This window comes from Halichoeres trimaculatus, unplaced genomic scaffold (assembly GCF_033239565.1).
Source record: "Halichoeres trimaculatus isolate MK-OKI-2021-1 unplaced genomic scaffold, fHalTri1.1 fHalTri1_scaffold_17, whole genome shotgun sequence".
Classification (NCBI taxonomy): domain Eukaryota; kingdom Metazoa; phylum Chordata; class Actinopteri; order Labriformes; family Labridae; genus Halichoeres; species Halichoeres trimaculatus.
This window is the reverse complement of record NW_027437195.1, coordinates 1,432,501-1,445,313: the sequence shown is the minus strand read 5'-3', so window position 1 is coordinate 1,445,313 and position 12,813 is coordinate 1,432,501. Positions and strand designations below refer to the sequence as shown.

The window sequence follows — 12,813 nt, the reverse complement described above, 5'->3', positions numbered from 1 at the left end:
ATTGAACTCTGTGACTGCAGCGTGGAGTTCAAACAAACAGATGCACAGTGCTTTAGTGTTAGTGAACAGGCTGAGAGGACGCTGAGAGGATGCTGAGAACTCCCCACCACCATGCAGATTAGTAAAAGGTCTACTTGATCTATGTCAGGTCTGTCTGTGAGATGAGGGGAGACATCAACTTTTCAAATGTCTGTGTCTTGAACAGAGAAGGTTTGACTATTTCTGATGTACGGTCAGGAGAACATGTAAACTGACGGACTGTAAAGGTTTTTGTTGATCCGATTTTTGTTCAGTGTTCATCACAATGGGGCAGGGATCTTACTCTTTTAAGTCAGAAATTTACCAACTGAATATCACTGAGAGTTTGATAAAATGGGACATATATAATTGGACATTATAATGTGTGTGGTCGGGCACATTGTGTTGTGCCCCGTCGTGACGCATTGTGTGATGCCGTATAATGTCATACAGTACTTAAAGGGGACATTTCATGCTGATCCCCGATTTAATACTTACATATAATATAATACATTTCAAAACAAGACCTTACACCCCCTGAATCAAAAAATGAGATATTGTATTTTTTCTGATACCCTAGAACGAGATTTGATGCCTCTGAAAATAGGTCGCTGCCAGTTGGCTGCAAGATTTCGACCATCGTTTCTTTTATTGGAGTAATCTGATAAAGCAGCTCCTCCTCTGTGATGTCAGTTAGTCACACAACCGCCACCGAGGGATACACCCACCAAGAGCCGAGTATAATCGTATAAACTCTACATGTTACACTACCGGTTTGACTCACCACACTGAAGCGTCCTGAGATGATCTGTGTCCAGGTGGATTTTCTTCCTCCTGAGCTGCAGAACCGTCTGGGTCTGACTCGGGGTCCAATACAAAAGGACGTATCCTACACTCTGCCATTTTATTAGTGCTATCAATGCCTTACAGTGAAGTTTTGGCAAACAGCAAACTCGCTCGGTCTGCTCCATCCAATATGGAGATTTTGTAAATACTGCCATGCTGCAAAAACCGCCCCCTGGCTCTACCCCCTCCGCCCCTCTGATAGAACTGACCAATCAGAGCACAAAGGGCTGTGACATTGTGAGGTTACTGGAGGTCATTCTGGAAACGGAGCGTTTCAACGAGATCTTCAGAATGGCCTAAACTGAGGATATTGAGAACACTATTGTGGGGCAATGAAGGAACTAAATGACTTGTACTGAGGGCAGAAATGCTTTACAGGCATCTGAGTCTGGCAAAGTGAACAGGAGAAACAAGCATGATATGTCCCCTTTAAATGTGATGTATTGGAGGGGCTTATTTTATAATGATAATAGTTAATTTACATTAATTCATCCTTGTATTTTTAAAAACATAGGTTAACGAATGACTTTGTTGCTACAAGTTGAAGTCTTCATAAAAACAAAAGACGGACAAAGATTCAACAGGGCTCTAATTGCTGCTGCTGTTGTTGTTGTTATTGTTGCTATGGATACAGGAAGAAGCAGTGGAAATGACACTTATTGCGTCACAGTATTCTCCGTGCATTGAGATGTGCCCCATGCGTTGCTGTTTTCAACGGTGTACCATGTAAACAGGAATAACTGTTTGCTCATACATGTAAACAGGTTATTCTGAATGTTCTAGAAACCAGAATATTGACCCTAACCTGAGTACTGACTGCATGGAAATACAGCCAATCGTTATGTGACAAGGAATATGAGTGTTTTGATAACATACTATGTCACAGTATTACCTAATCAGCTCCAGCATACATAATAATGTATGATAACTTATCATGTAATAAGATAATATATAATAAATGGTATCACCATGTAACATCACAATATATCCTAACATAATGAGTTACTGCTTTATATTGTGACCTTAAGCAACATATACCACCATATCCTAAGATAACTTAACTAGTGATGCACCTATCCAACTTTTCTGGTCCTGATACCGATACAGATACTGATACCTAGGCTTTGGGTATCGACCAATAGACACGTCTGTGAATAGCATGATGCTACTCTGCCTCCTGTATTCCCTCTGTTGCTGGGTTAGCACAGCTAGCTCGTCCATCTTATTGGAGATAGGTTTTAAGTTCCCAATAACAATGGATGGAAGGACAGGTCCATGTCATCACTTCTTAGCTCACACCTGAGAACCAGCACGTCGTCCTCACCCCCTTCTCCTCACCTTGTGGGAAGACATCAGGCCTTACACCAGTTAGCATTGACATGCTACAGGCTGCCAACAGCTGAGTTCACATGTTATCAATGCAGCCATGGTTACATGTAGGATCTCCAGACAAACACAGGAGAAAAGTAGTAAAAAATATCACTGAAGCCAAGCAAAGTTTGGTGTCCATGACCAACAATGAACCATACAAAGTAATGATCCACTCCAAATACAAAGATAACGAGAAAGAGACAAAAAAATTACAAGAAGGGACCATTCTCTGTAAACCCTAGAGATGGTTGTGGGTTAAAATCCCAGTAGATCAGCAGTTCCTGAAATACTCAGACCAACAACCATGCCATGTTCAAAGTCCCTTAAATCACCTTTCTTCCCCATTCTGATGCTCACTTTGAACTGCAGCAGATTGTCTTGACCATGTCTACACACTGATTAGAAATTTGCGTTAATGAGCAGTTGGACAGGTGTGCCTAACAAAGTGGCCGGTGAGTGTACATATGATACATATTGTGACATAACCTAACCCAGCCTGACAGCTCTCCAATTTACTGTTTACATGACCAAACTTTTACTTTTGATCAGTTTGGGAAAAGAATTATTTCACCTCTGTGAAACCAAATGAAATTTGGCCTCTTTATTCAGATTGAGGTGTTAATACAGAGCATTTTTACTCAGTTTGGGCTTCTACTCTAATCTCTTAAACTCCAATCCAAGTATAAGGTTCCATATAAACATAGAGGCATAAAACACTCAGGCCTCGCTCACATTATTAACTTTCCTCGCTATAGGGACATACCCTAACATATTGTAGTTTATACTAACATATCCTAACTTATCCTTACGTATCCTAAGATGACCAAACATATCCCAAAATATCCTAACGTATCCTTACCTATCCTAAGATGATCCAACATATCCCAAAATATCCTTACCTATCCAATCCAATCCAACTTTATTTGTTAAGCACTTTAAAAAACAACCATAGTTAAAACAAAGTGCTGTACAAGATTGTGAATGAGATACAAGATAAAGGAATAGACATAAAACATAAGTAAAATGAATTTGTCAAGGACAAGGAGCAATATAAAAGACATAAAACAAATTAAAATGAATAAAAACACAGAAGAAGCAAAATAAAATAAATAAAATTTAATAAAAATAAATAAAACAATCGCCAGCTACTGTGCTTCAAAAGCCAGGGAGAAAAAGTGGGTCTTAAGAAGGGATTTAAAAATAGGCAGAGACGGGGCATGTTTAATGCTATGAGGCAGCCCGTTCCAGAGTTTTGGGGCTGCGACAGCAAAGGCACGGTCCCCTCTGAGCTTCCGCTTGGTCTTAGGGACCTTCAGGAGAAGCTGATCGGCTGACCTGAGACAACGGGAAGGTGAGTGAGGTTGCAGAAGCTCAGAGAGGTAGGGCGGAGCGAGACCATGGAGAGATTTAAAAACAAATAAAATCGTTTTAAAATCAATCCAAAATTTTATGGGCAGCCAGTGAAGTGAGGCTAAAACAGGGGTAATGTGCTCATATTTACGAGTGCCAGATAAAAGACGTGCAGCTGCATTTTGTACAGTCTGGAGACGGGCGATGGAGGACCCACTAACCCCCACATATAAAGCGTTGCAGTAATCCAGCCGAGTGGTCACAAAGGCGTGGATTACTGATTCAAAATGCTGCCTCGAAAGAATTGGCTTAATTTTGGCCAGCTGCCTCAAATGGAAAAAGCTGGATCTCACGACAGCCTTAATCTGCCCATCAAGTTTAAAATCAGGATCCATTGGGAATCAGGATCCTTGAATCCTTGAATCCTTGAATCCTTGAATTTTAACCCCCAGGTTTGTGATGGTCTGTTTGTTGTACTGGGCCAGGGAACCCAGATGTACAGGGGGGGTCCCAGTCATACCACTGAAAACCATCACCTCAGTCTTTTTATCATTAAAATAAAAAAAAAATTAAGACCCATCCAGGCTTTAATGTCGTCAAGGCATTCAAACAACAGTTGAAGAGAGTGCTCATTATTCTTTTTGAGGGGGACATAAATCTGACTGTCATCCGCATAACAGTGGAAAGCAATACCATGCTTCCTAAGTATTGATCCTAGGGGAAGCAGATAAAGAGAGAGAGGAGAGGGCCTAGGACTGAGCCCTGTGGAACTCCACACGAGAGAGGAGCAGAGGAAGGGGATACAGCATCACCAAGGCTGACAGAGAAAGTGCGATCAGTCAAGTAAGACCTGAACCAGTCAAGTGCTATGCCCCTAATGCCGACCCAATGCTCCAGACGAGAAATCAAGATATCGTGATCCACAGTATCAAATGCAGCAGTTAAATCTAAAAGAACAAGGACAACACAGTCAGCAGAGTCTGTAGCTAAAAGTATATCATTAAAAACTCTTAAAAGAGCTGACTCGGTGCTGTGAAGGGATTTAAAACCGGATTGGAAAACCTCTAAAATATTGTGTTCTTCCAGAAAGGCCATGAATTGAATGTGAATTATCTTTTCCAGAATTTTTGCAAGAAAAGGCAGTTTTGAGATTGGCCTGAAGTTTGAAAGAACTGTGGAGTCGAGACCAGGTTTTTTAAGCACAGGTTGAACTACTGTATGTTTTAGCAAGTTAGGGACCACACCTGAGGACAGACTGCTATTAATAAGTGCCATAGCAGATGGCCCTATAGCGGAGAAAACCTCCTTAAATAAACATGGGGGTATAGCATCTCTTGGAGAGCCTGAGGGCTTTAAATGACCCACAATCTCTTGAAGAAAGGGCAGAGTAACAGGCTCAAACTGCTCAAAGACAGCAGAGCAGGGGACAGAGACTGAGGGGTCATACACAGAAAGAGAGATTTGAGCCCTAGCACAATTGACTTTGTCAATAAAGAAAGAAAGAAAGCTCTCACACACGGCAGAAGAAGCTTCCATGCAGACAGTTTGAGGGGCATTAAGAACAGAGTCAATAGTTTTAAACAGAACACATGGTTTGTGACAGTTTGCCACAATAATATCAGAAAAATGTCTTGTTTTAGCGTCCTTCACAGTTTTCTGATAATGACGCAAACAGTCCTTTAACATTTGAAGTGACACCTGCAGTTTGTCCTTTTTCCACTTTCGCTCCGCTCTTTGACACTTGCATCTGACAGCACGAGTCCTGTCATTTAGCCAGGGCTCAGATTTAGTTCTGGGCTGCCTGATTTTTAGTGGAGCAACAGTGTCTAAAACAGATTGGCAGGTAGAGTGAAACCAAGAACAAAGTTCCTCCGTATTACCCACAGACTCAGGTATGACACAATTCTGATCGAAAGCTGCAGAGAAATGACCAGCAGTGGAGGGGTTAATAATACGGCAGCGCCGAGGAGCAGCGGGAGCTTTAACTGAGTTGCAAGCAACAGCAGCCTCAAATAATACGGGCATATGGTCCGAAAACACTGCATCGCAGATCTCAAGGTTAAGAACAGGCAAACCATATGATAAAACAAGATCAAGTGTGTGTCCATGTTCTTGCGTGGGACCAGACACAGACTGCACAAGATTAAAAGAATCGATCAGATTTAAGAAGTCTTTAGCCATCGGCTTATCAGGACAACACACATGCACATTAAAATCCCCAACAATAAGAACATGATTATATTTTGGCATGATTTCAGCCAGGAACTCAGAAAAGTCATTTAAAAAGTCCTTATTATACTTAGGAGGCCGATATACCACGGCGCACAGCACTGATTGGGAGCGACCCAGCTCAAAAACGCTCAGCTCAAAACTGGTGAAAGAAGATGACAGCGAAAGCTGCCTACATTTAAAACAACTCTTGTAGATTGTTGCTATCCCTCCTCCCCGGCCCAACGTCCGCAGGGAATTGAAATAGCAGCAATCCGGGGGTACAAGCTCAGTGAAAGAGCTGGACTCACCAACACTCAGCCAAGTCTCAGTCACACAGAGAAAATACCTATTCTAACATTATACTGAAGGGAAGCAACAGCACTGGTAAAATATCAAACCACTGGTCAGCTCTGTACGTGACAATATGCCCTCATGGACCATGGTTCTCAGCCAACCTCCATCCAACCGTCAATCCTCCATCAATCCTCCATCCAACCTCTATTCTTATAGGGTCTGCAAACAGAAATAAGGTGTTGTTGTTGTTTTTTATGCAGCATCAGCAGCTTTGCTCATGAAATGAGTACATAAGGTTATTTCACAGCGCTGCACAGAGATCGATACAACAATAAAACCTGATACAAGTCAAAGCTCACAGTCTGTCAGAGCACGACAGGCTGGAAACTCAGGCTCAATAACACAGAGACAGCTCCATGGAACAGTACAGTCTCTCTCTCTTTCTCTCTCTCTCTCTCTCACACACACACACACACACACACACACACACAGAGTGTGTACACAGTAAAATCCAGAGATAATTTGAATCGTTTGTTTCCATCAGTCTCAATCAGGCTCATCGTGCTGCGCTCAAACAGGAGGCTAAGAGCAGGTTAACTGCAGGGCTCTGCTCACTGCTTAGTGTGAATGCAAATATTACAGCTGAAACACACACACACACACACACACACACACACACACACACACACACACACACACACACACACACACACACACACACTGAGGGGCTGTTTAAAGCTTGTAGTAGAGTACCAGCTCATACAGTACATCTGAATGGTAACAATGCACCACTGAAGCTCATGAAATAGGTGTGCTCACACCTAATAGATGTGCTCACGCTGTCAGGCACACCTGAGAGCTCACCTGCTAAGAAAACTCTGAGCTCCCACCATCATCACCACCACCATCATCATCATCATCACCACAGAAATTTTTGTAAGAAGTCCCACAGCTGTAAGTTAAAGTTACTGTTCTCCAACTCACTAAAGGATGGTAGGGACGGGTACTTTTCACATTAGAAACAATATGGTACCGATGCCCAGTACCTGGCAACTGGTACCAGTACTCAACAGTACCAATTTTCGGTACTTTTTCTGTTAATGTGGTAAAACTCAAAACTAAAATCAATTTGTTTGATAGTAAAATGTGCTTTTTTTCAATCTAACATATTATTTCTTCAATGTTTAACCTTGCAATGCTGTGTTCATGTCCAGCATGGAAAATCACCTTCTCTTCCCCTACCTCACTGTCACAAGGATGCATTTAGGTACCTAAACATGGTACCTTTTGATTTTATGTGAATCGGTGCCTGGTACATTTAATAGAATTCGGTTGGTACCCATAAAAGTACCTAACTCGGTACCCATCCCTCAAGGATGGTTGCTCCAGAAAGAGACCACTCCTTTCTCTCTGTCAGCAACTGGATGACCACAGTTTGGAACGTGCCACAAACTGGTCTGTCTCCAGCCGTTTGACCAAAGTGACCCCGGCTACCCTAACTTCTAACCCCTAACAGAAAAACTGTCTGACAGTGATTTCTTGTTCTCTCAGTAACTGATATTAAAGTTAAAACAGCAACAACAAAAAAACAGTTTTTCTGAGATGTATTAACAGATAAGTTCTTCTGCTCTGCTCTGTAGTCTTTCATTTACAGTAAAAATGTTCTGCAAACACTCCGCACTGAGAACACATTCACACATGTACACACACATGTACACACACACATGTCCTCTCCCTCTACACTAAACTTGCTTATTCTCTTCGCTCCCCCTGAAACACACAGCGTCACATTTATAATTCATTTTATGTACATACTTGCTTTACTTGGACCGGCCGTGTTACGGCGCGCTGCTCTCCCCCCGCCTCTCTCCCCCCGCCTCTCTCCCCCCGCCACTCTCCCCCCGTTGCTCCCCTCGCTGCATAAATCAGAGCGCAGATCAAGGGGAATTATTTGTGGAAAATTAGAGTGTTAGCAGTGCTTACATTAAGCATACAGCCGCCGTATTATCTCTGAGGTGCTAATGAAGCCAGTTACAGAGCAGAGGAATGTAGGTGGTCCTCCTGAAGAGTAAAATATGTATGGTTAAGCATTAGCTAAGAGGGGCAATATTTAGACCAAAAGGGCTGCCTGTGAATGAATCAGTAATAAGACGAACGCCTAAAGAGCAAATTTATTAAATTAGGTCTGTTCATGCGCGGGGCCGTTCCCCCGAGGAGCAGCCATGAAGACTATTTAAAGCTGGTTTATTGCACCCTGGGGCTGGCTGCACTCCTTTGAAATGAAGTAAGTGGATAAAACAGTGTTGCTGTCGGTGACATCTTCATAGGAGTGGTAAACAATAACACATGGGAGCCAGCGGGTCTGAGGCCGCTCAGCTCAGACTCTCTGAGTTCACTCAGCAGAACCAGCAGGAGGGGGTCCTCTAATGTTCTGTGATCAGTAACTGAACTGACACCGTTTACAGTCTGCACGGGTCCTCTTCACGGGTCCTATCAGACTGAGGGAGGACCATAGACTGTATATAGAGTGGACAGCATGGCTCCGTCTTTTACCATTGTATGGTTTTGAAGCCAGAATACCCCCGTCACAGGCGCCACCATTGTGCGGCCAGGGACCGGAGAATCTGAGTGAAGCCGGGAGAGAAAAGCATGTTTTTATTTTTTTTCCCAATTTTTTTTTGGCTCTTCTTCCTGACATATCTCACTATTCCTGAAAAAACAAACAAATCTTAAGTCAATCATTATTTAACTTGAAGCCAACCTCCAATAACTAATGAGCAAAAACCTTCCCAGAAAAAAAAGAGAACTGGAACTGGAGAATACCTTCAAATCTCCACATCATACAGGTGTAAGAAACATTTCTATCAGGTGTTTTATTTTTTAAAGTTTGACCACAGCCCATCTTAAATGACTGGGGAGGTAGAGTTTTTGACCTGTACTGCAGCCCGCCACCAGGGGGAGCAGGTTTTGTGGCAACCTCACCGCAAACTGAGTGAGATGACCTCCATTTATTTTTATGTATTTATCTTTTTACAGTCTATGGGGAGAACTGAAGCAGGAAGGTCTATTAGGTCCAAAAACAGTCTGAAACCCTCTTTTCCAGCGCCCTCGAAGTCCTTTTCAATCTGCAGGACCAAGGGTCTGTGTGGATCTACCCTATTAAACAGCCCTGCCTTGGAGGGAGTACTTTTCCAGAGGCTTGGGAACTTTTGGGGGCGGGGCCTGATAGCTGAACGCTCCTGGTTGGTGGATCAGTGTTTCATGCTGCTCTGATTTGATCTTTACTACAGATCAGACAATAATTAGTTAGTTCCCGGAAGAATAGTATCAGGACCTAAAGGTTCCTGGATCTGGTGGAAAAGCCCCTTTAGAGAGAAACCAGCAGTGAGGCGACCAGGATCAGCTGTAACAGGAAGTGTACCAGCAGATTTATCTCTCATCCTGACCTGAGAAGGTGATGACACATTCACCACATCCTGATTTGACAATTTAGGACAAAAGCAGAGGACGAGACGACAGAGGGAACTGTTTTACCCCTTTCGAAGTGAAGACGTCACCACATCCTCCAGGCCCACGTCAGACCTGGTGTTTGAAGCTGTCTCAGAGACTCCTATGGATCTGTTCCTCCTTCAGGGAATTGAAGGAGCTCAGTGAGAGCAGGGTTAACCCGGCTGGTTATTGATGGATTTATTTCACTTTACTGAGAACAAAAGCTGTCATCATTCCATTCCTCAATCCTCCAAACACAAAAGGCCTGTGAGTCCAACACGCGCTGACTCTGTGCTCTTTGTATTCTGCGCCTGATGTTTGCAGAATAATCTCAGAATGAGTTGCATGTTGGCAAATCTTCTAATGAAGAGCTTAGCGCTGCTTTCTGTGCAGATTATTCAGCCGAGTGGACTGAAGAGAAATCAATTACAACAACTGCACTCTCCATGTTTATTATCCCACCGCTGCACAACAATACGGCTCTGTGCCGCACGCTGCAGGGTCAGAGCCAGCCCACACTGACGGGAGGAACCTCTGTGAGGAGGGAGGAGGAGGAGGGAGGAGGGAGGAGGAGGAGGAGGAGGAGAGGAGGAGGGGGGGGCAAAGACAAGAGAGAAAATCTGTTTCTACAGACCACCGCTGCTTTCTCAGCTCCTTTGATTAGCATTAATGTTGCACTGCGGAAGTCACTCACACACACACACACACACACACACACACACACACACACACACACACACACACACACACACACACTACACACACTACACACACACACACTACACACTACTACACAGACACCAGGAAACACACAAACACACATTTCTGTCTTTTAAATTAAGTGCATGCTGATTGTTATTGCTCTGCCTTTCCCAACACACACACACTCAAACACACACACACACACACACACACACACACACACACACACACACACACACACACACACACACACACACACTCACACACACACACACCGTCTCTCTCTGCAGCGAGGTAAATGTCACTAAGCAAAGTGTTGCACTTTTCCACGGTGGTTGTTAGTGGGTTTGCATGCTAAATAAAAGCTCAGAAAGGAGGAGGAGGAGGAGAGGGAAAGAGGAGAAGGAGGAACAGGAGGAGGAAATAGAAGTCGAGGAAGAAGAGGAGGAGGAGGAAGAGGAGTAGTGAGTCTGAGGTTTATCGGGGAGCAGCAGGAGCAGCGGACATGTGTCGCTCCTCTCATTACAGGCCGACGTGGTGATAAGGGACACTTAGCAGTGCATCAGCAAGGGTGAGAGCAGGGAGCAGGGGTCGGGATGAAGATCAGTACAGGAACTTACACACACACACACACACACACACACACACACACACACACACACACACACACACACACACACACACACACACACACACACACACACACACACACACACACACACACACACACACAGGATTCATCTACACACTGTTTTGTAGTTCAGTACTGTTACATCGTGAGCAGAGCTGCAAAGATAAAAGCTGGTTTATCTCCCCCCCTCTGCTTCTAATTGAATACTGAGCAGTTTAAGTGTGTGTGTGTGTGTGTGTGTGTGTGTGTGTGTGTGTGTGTGTGTGTGTGTGTGTGTGTGTGTGTGTGTGTGTGTGTGTGTAGGTGTGTGTGTGTGTGTGAGATGCACTATTGGTGGTGCGCTATTAGTCTAAAATGGATTTGCACACTTGGGCGGTCGCACATGTTACATGAGAGCGTCTGTGAGCTGGATGAAGTCAGAGAGCAGGAGTCAGAGACACACAGAGAAAAACTGTTCTCACACACACTCACTCAGAGGGTGTGAGCAGCTCCTCCTCTCCCTGCTTCAAACTAATGCAGGGATCACCTGAAGGTCATATCTCAGACGGGTCTGTCCTCTGTCGCTCTGAGTTGCAGCGCGGGGTCGGCTGGTGTCTGTTTTTAGATGTCGAAAAGTTTTTTTATGGTGAATTAAACTCAGAGACGTCCATTCATTCCCAGAGAAAAACATGAAGTGAGCATGCTAAATACCTGACTGTTGATGTTGTCTGGGTGTTGGGGAAGCCTTCAGTGGGTGCAGGACCTGATCCTCAGGTGGAGGAACAGCTTCATCTCCTCTGTGTGTGCAGATACTCTCTCTGAGTGACAGGCACAGCTGCAGCAGAGGAGGAGAGGGCTCAGCGTGCTGTGTGCAATGAGGCTCAGGCTCAGGTCCATTCAGCACACCTGGATGACCTCTCAGAGCTGTTTTCTGTAGGCCAACACTGTAACAGGAAACAGGCCAAACAGATGTTTTAGTGTGAGGGTCTTTGCACAGGGGGCGCTGTACCTGTGTGCTGAAGGTAGAGGCTGAGCGAGGCTTTAAAGAGCGGCTGATGTCCTCTGACACTTAATTACCCCCTTAATGCCTGTTGTCATGGATTTGCGACATACTCTGTCAGGTCTGGATGCAGCTGAGGTGACCTTTGACCTTTAATGCTTATTGATTCATATTCAACCCATACCAAGGTCAAATCAACGCATTATGTCCCTATATATTGGTCAGAGTGGGAACTTATGAATCTTTATATATAAAAAAATTGCATGTTTATTGTATGTGATGTTTTTAAATTTACAATCTCCACTCAATTTAGCCTCTAAGAATGCTAAAACACACAAAACAGTTATATTATTCTTATAAATTAGTTCAGACATTAAGAGGTTAAACTCTAAGGAGGGTGATGACAGAAGGTTTAAGAACAATCACCAGACCTACACCAGGTCCAGACTACAGAGTCCACACCAAGCCAGGATTCTCCCATGAGAGGGGCCACATTCACCTGAAGAGTCCAGAAGAAGGTCTTTTTTCAAGATAAAAAACAAAACAAACAAACAAAAAGAAAAACAATGATGCCTGTGTTATTTGTAAATATTAAAACAGTAAATGTGCTCGTCAGGTTTCCTGGATGAAGAGTATTGTCTCATTAAAAAAAAAAAAAAAAAACTAAGCTGAAACATTTTTTTGCCCTATATGCACTGTCTTTCAAGCAGTGTTGGTGTAATTTTTGTCTTTTAGTTTCTTAACATTAAGAAAAAACTTCCAGCACACTGGGCACATTTCCAGAAAGAAGAACTTTAATTTAGCAATGTTTTGGCCATAGACCTTTTTCGAACAAATATTTGTGCCGACAGAAGACAGACAGAAGAAGCCATCTCTAACAGGAGTGGCTGAGTGGCTCTGATAAACGCTCTGCACGTGTAAA

At 43.6% G+C, this 12,813-nt stretch overlaps 1 protein-coding gene across 1 annotated transcript in view; it reads left to right on the top strand.

Annotated features, from left to right (window-relative positions):
* Positions 1 to 12,813, top strand: part of LOC141806716 (protein phosphatase 1 regulatory subunit 37) — a 99,444-nt gene that overhangs the window by 2,810 nt on the left and 83,821 nt on the right. The gene's annotated exons all lie outside the window — the stretch shown is intronic.